Below are 6,000 nucleotides of genomic sequence, written 5' to 3' on the forward strand. Positions count from 1 at the left end.
TAGGGCTTCCAGAAAGTTCTTTGGGAGAGGCCAACCTGGGCATCCTGCTCTGGGTGACAGGATGGTGTAGTGGCTGAATGCTGATGTCACAGAACATTCTTCCTGAGATTTCAGGGATGGCAGGTAGCCAGGTAATAGTGGTACCAGCTAACACCTTCTATCCTGCCCTCCAGGGACCTGGAGAAGTTGCTCAGTGAGTGTCATATGGCCACCACGTCACGGGCCAGCACTGTGGCTCAAGGCTCTGGATCACTTGTTGGAAGAGTGAGTGGGGTGGACATGCATTCAGACTCTGGTGGGGTCTTGCCAGCAGGAAGATAGTGAGAGGTGGGGAACATGAGTCAGGCTGCCTGTGTGGGGCTGTCAGCTCACGCTGTGACTTCTGAGTGTTTTTCAGGGGAATATCTTTCTTTTGTGAAAAGATTAACTTAGATCAAGGTCCAGTAAATACTGTCCTCCTGCCTCCCCCGGTAAGAGAAGGGTAATTGTCCCCAGGGTGGTAGTTGCTCCTGTCCTACTGCCATTGGGCATAGTCACAGGTCTTGCTTGGGCTGTGGTCATGTCAGTGGGCCACCATGCACACCAGCTTTGCACATACTTGTCTACCCTGGTGTCTGTGTTGTAAGAACATACTCTGGGGCCAGCCCAATGAGGACAAGGGAGAAATGAAGCAGAGGCTCAGCCAGGACTCCAGCCAGCCAAACCAACAGGGCCTGGGAAGCTCTTGAATGTTTCTGAGCTGCAGAGAAATTTGTCACATGGCAGTAGCTGACTGATACATCATGGGACACCTGCTTGTGGTGAGAAGAAGCAAACATGAAGAAATAGCAAGAAGGGGACAGGCACCTCTGGTCTGAGTACACCTTCTTGTCAATCACCACCAGCCCCACTGCTTGTCAACCACCTCAGCAAACGGCTGCCCCCAGACTCTGCGCTCCCTCCCAGACTCTGTCCTTGCGCACCCCACCATTTACTCTATATCCCACAAAACACAGTGATCCCAGGGGGCACCCGTCACCCACTGTGTCCCTGTCATCTCCATGAGAGGGAAGAAACCCAGGGAGGTTGGACATCTGGCATTGCCATTCAGAAAGGCTGTGATACACATTTCTGGGCCTGGAGGACAGGGACTCCCTGTGTAACTGGGTCACTTTTACCATGGCTGAGACAAAACACCTAACCAAAGCAGCTGTAGGAAGATGCAGTCCATCACTGCAGCGAAAGGATGGCAGCAGGAGCAGCAGGTGACTGCTCACATCACACCCAGCCAAGATGCAGAGGCATGAATGTGAGTACTTGGCTCTCTTTCTCCCTTTTTTTTCAGTCCTGTGACCCCAGCCCATCAGATGGGGATCCCACATTCAAGATATCTTCCCTTCTCAGTTCAGCCCTTCTGGAAGCATCTTCACAGAAACACCCAGAGGCATGTTCCCGTGGGATTCTTTTTGGTTTGTTGAGACAGGGTTTCTCTGTGTAACAGGCCTGGCTGTCCCATCCTGAAACTCACTTTGTAGACCAGGCTGTCCTAGAACTCACAGAGATTCACCTGCCTCTGCCTCCCGAGTGCTGGGATTAAAGGTGTGCACCACCACCACTGAGCTTCTATAGGATTCTAAATCCAGTGGAGTTGACTATCAAGATTAAGCATCATGGTACCCTAGGCTAGCTCAGAATTCTCCACCTTCCCCCACAGTGCTGGGGTAACAGGTGACTACACTTGGTTCCTAAATCCTTAAAGTTCCCTCTGTTGGCCCAGGGCCACCCTGAAGACCTTACTTTCCTTAACTTCTTTCTCAAAGAAGCTGTCTTCAAATTCTCATCCCTGAGGTCCTGGGGATTGAACTCACAGATGGGGTGAGCCTGAGATACCCCACCTACTCACCAAAAAGCAAATGACTTCCCTTCCTATATGCCAGGCCCAGAGCTCCCCAGATCTCTCTCTCTCTCTCTCTCTCTCTCTCTCTCTCTCTGATGCCTGAGGCACTCACTCTGAGGAGGCCACATTGTCCTGACATCCCTTTCTGTGACCAGTGTCTCCCAGCCAAGGTGGAGTGACAGTTCATTCTCCCAATCCCACCTCCTTCCTGAAAGTTACGTTCCAAGGTCCTGAAGATTATGTGTCCACGTATGGATGTGGGAGATGGGGGAGGGGACCTAGGTCATCTCCTAACAGTACCAAAAGGAAGGAGAGACGCTGAGGTAGCTCCAGGGAGGATAGCTGGGAATGGGACAGGGCCCATGTCCCTCATACCTTGTATACACTGTCTATCCACAAGCAAAGGGCATAAGGGGAGGCAGCCAATAGAGGATGACATTGACCTGAAGTTGAGAGGAACAGAAATGGGGAGACAGGACTTAGGCTCACAAGGCCAGCCCAGGTACTGGAGGTCAAGTGCACCTGGGAAGGGGGCTCGGGAGCAATGTGGGGTGCTCAGTGGTTTTGCTCAGTCTGGGTGCTGATGACAGGGCTGTCCCCGTTTGATATGACCCACTGAGCCGTCTGCTTTAAGACCTATTTAAGAATATGGAACCAAAAGCTAGGGAGCTGCTTCAATTGGTACAGTGTTGGCCATACCAGCGCAAGAAGCTGAGTTTGAGCCCCATAGTCCGTGTAAAATAAAATGTTTATGCATGCTTGTAACCCCAAGCACTGGAAAGGAGGACAGAGATTCCTGGAGCTTGCTAGCCAGGCAGCCTAGCCTAACCATTGAGCTATAGTTCCAGTGAGAGATTCTGTCTCAAAAAAGTGAGATAGCTCAGCTTGCCATACCATTAAGTTGTCCTTGGAGCACACAGACACAGAGAGGGTGGGGGACTATGCAGTCAGTTTCTGCTTCAGGTTTGACCCCTCTTTGTATGAGACATCACAGGAGATGCCGGACTGGTGGGAACTCTGCTATTTCTGAAATTTGGGAGACTTAAATTGTTTCAAAATCATTTAAAGTACTATTTTAAAACAATCAAAGCAAAACATTTTAGAATTCTTTTCAGGTTTTTCCTCTTCCTTTTTTGTTGTGTTTTCAGTCCCGGGAGGATTGAAATAAATTTTAAGATTAGAAACAAAAAAGGCAGATTGACTCTCCTGTGAGAACCTTACACATCAGTGAAACGCGTGGGTGAGGAAATACCCTCTGAGTATCTGTGTGCAGGAAGGACTCAGAGATGTCCCTGAGAACACAGGAGAGTGAACAGTCACCACTGGTCACTCAGTCCAAGTTCATGACTCCTGAAGAGAGGGAGAGAGACAGAGACACACATACACAGAGATTATGGCTACAGTTTGTAGAGGAAGAAAGAAAGGCTTGATGTGTCATTCCTGTCACAGAACACCTGATGAAAACTAAGGGAGGAAAGGTATCTTTGGGCTCACAGTTTGAGAGTACACAGTCCGTCAGGATGGGGAAGGAATGGCTTCAGGAGCTTGAGGTGGCTTCTCCCGTGGCATTCACAGTCAGGAAGCAGAGAGAGAGAGATAAATGTTTGGGTGACGTGGGATGCCCCTCTGTTTGCTGTGAATATGTTTTATTACCATTGGCTAATAAAGAAGCTAATTTGGCCAGTAGCCAGACAGAATAGAGCCAGGCAGGAAATCCAAGCAGAGATACAAGGAGAAGAAGGGTGGAGTCAGGGAGATGCAAGCAGCTGCCAGAGAAGCAAGATGTGAGATAGCAAGCCAAGAACCTCGTAAAATATGAAATAGTAGAAATGGGTTCATTTATGTTGTAAGAGCTAGTTAATAATAAGCCTGAGCTAATAGGCCAAACAGTTTGTAATTAACATTAAGCTTCAGAGTGGTTCTTCGGGAGCTGGAGGGCAGGAGAGAAGTCTGTCCAGGGAGGATCAGATGAGACAAAGCAAAGTCTCCAGCTACATTGGGGCTCAGCTCTCTTTTTATTCAATCCAGGGCCCCAGGGGATGCTGCTCCCAACATTTTGGGGAGTATGGAGGGTGTATTTCCATCTCGATGAACTAGTCTAGGAAATTCCAGACATGTTCAGAGGTGTGTTTCCATGGTGATCCCAGAGCCTGTTACATTGACAATCATGATTTGCCATTATACTCAGATAGGCCAAGGAACCAGCTTGTATCACACAGCTTATCCAGGGCCGAGGTTCAAGCTGAACAATCTATGCTTGGTCCTCACGCTTTGCCAGCTCAGAGGGACACCTCTTCATTCCCCAAGACTGTCTCACCCATCCACGCACTGCCATCCTTGAAGCTGTTCATATAGATCTTTTAGGCATGCAGGCCCAACTTCCCAAGCTCCCTGCACTGGGATTGGCCATAGACCATTATTAGCATCATTAATTAATTGTAGTGCTGAGCATGCAGGCCTCTTTCTGGGGTCCCTGTGGACCCCAAAACATGTTCTGTGCAGAATCAGCTCCCCCACCTCCAGCTCACATCTCCATCCTCAGCACCAAAAGCCCAAGACACTGGGAGCTTGGACTAAATTAACTCATTAATCCAAGCGGTCCTAGAGGGAGATGCCACACATCGCCATGGGCCCGAAAATTAACCTGGTCCATCAAGCTCTCGGATTTTAGCTCCAACAGCACTTCCAGAGACTTCCTGGCATCTGGAACAAGCTGCGTCAAGATTCTGAGAAACTTAGAAAAAAGTTGCAAGTCTCCCTCTGAAAGAAGAGGAAGAGGAAGACCGCATGTGCTAGGGATCTAAGCACAGGTCGTTGCACCCATAATGCTCCCTTAAAACCTTTATTTCATTCATTTGTGTGTGAGAGGGAACAAGCACCTTGGCCTGGTTATGGAAGTCAGAGGTCAGCACACAGGCAGGAGTCAGTGCTTTCCTTCCACCATGTTCTGGGGATTGAACTCAGGTCATCAGGCTTGGCTGCAAGCGCCTTTACCCACTGAGCCATCCACGATCCAGACACTTTAACAGTCTTACGTGAAAGATCTCCATATAGAAAGCCAGTTGTCTCCAGTTGTCCAGCTGCACAGCAAGGATTCCTAATTGGGTTGGAATTCTTGACTCTCAGCTGGTGAGAGGCTCCTCTTCCACCCTGCGGCTCCTTATCTTTCCCTGCCTCTGGCTCCTGCCTCTGTTCCCTCCCTGCTTCAGCGGTAGAACCCTGGGAATCAAAGATCCCTCTGCTTCTTTTTCTGGCTCCTCCATCCACTTTTTCTGTGACCTTGGAAAAAAATCACCTCCCCTCTTGGGGCATGGCGGCCACTGCTAATAGAACCTTACATTTGTAGAATGCTTTTAACTTTATCAAAATGTACTCATGCATTCTCCAAGAGGCGTCGGAGACCAGCTTTATCAAGGCACTGATTTGACAAGTGAAACAGCAGAGAATCCAAATCGCCCAGAGCTCCTTGGAAGTGATCTCCAGAGAAGGCTGTCATGGGCGACCCCTTATAACAAGCCCTGGGATTCTCCCCCACAACAAAGCCAGTCCCTGGATATGGGCCCATGGTAGTCATTTCAAATGATGCTAGGACAGCACGGTTCCAATGTCTGCAGGATGCTATAAGGACAAAGATACCTTTATCTTTTATTTAAAAAAAAAGCCACCACTATGAACATTTCAAAGATTCACGAAGAATGCTTCCAATTCAATTTGAAAACAGGCCATCCTCCAGGCCTGGGACAGCTCCTTACTTAACAAGTGGGGATCCTAAGGCCTCAGAGCCCCAAGCGGCCCTTTAGGAGGGGAGAGGAGAGATGCCGGCCCTACTGCCTCCCCCCAGTCTGAGGCAGGCTGCCTCGGCCTGTGATGGAAAATTAGAGTGCTTACTCCCCACATACCCACCGTGCAGGGAACACTTTCATTTTACAGGTGGGTCAGTTGAGACTCGCAAGGCAGAAAGGCAATCATGTAGACCTGCCAGATGGTTGGGATGGGGTGGGGTGAAGGAGGTGAGCTTGCATGCCTGAGGAGTTGAACCCAGAACGGAAAAGAGGGAACAAACTCCAAAAAGGGAGGTGTCCTCTGTGTGCCCTGAAGTGTGCATTCACATCCACACTCACAAA

This window comes from Mesocricetus auratus, unplaced genomic scaffold (genome assembly GCF_017639785.1).
Source record: "Mesocricetus auratus isolate SY011 unplaced genomic scaffold, BCM_Maur_2.0 Super-Scaffold_100014, whole genome shotgun sequence".
NCBI lineage: Eukaryota > Metazoa > Chordata > Mammalia > Rodentia > Cricetidae > Mesocricetus > Mesocricetus auratus.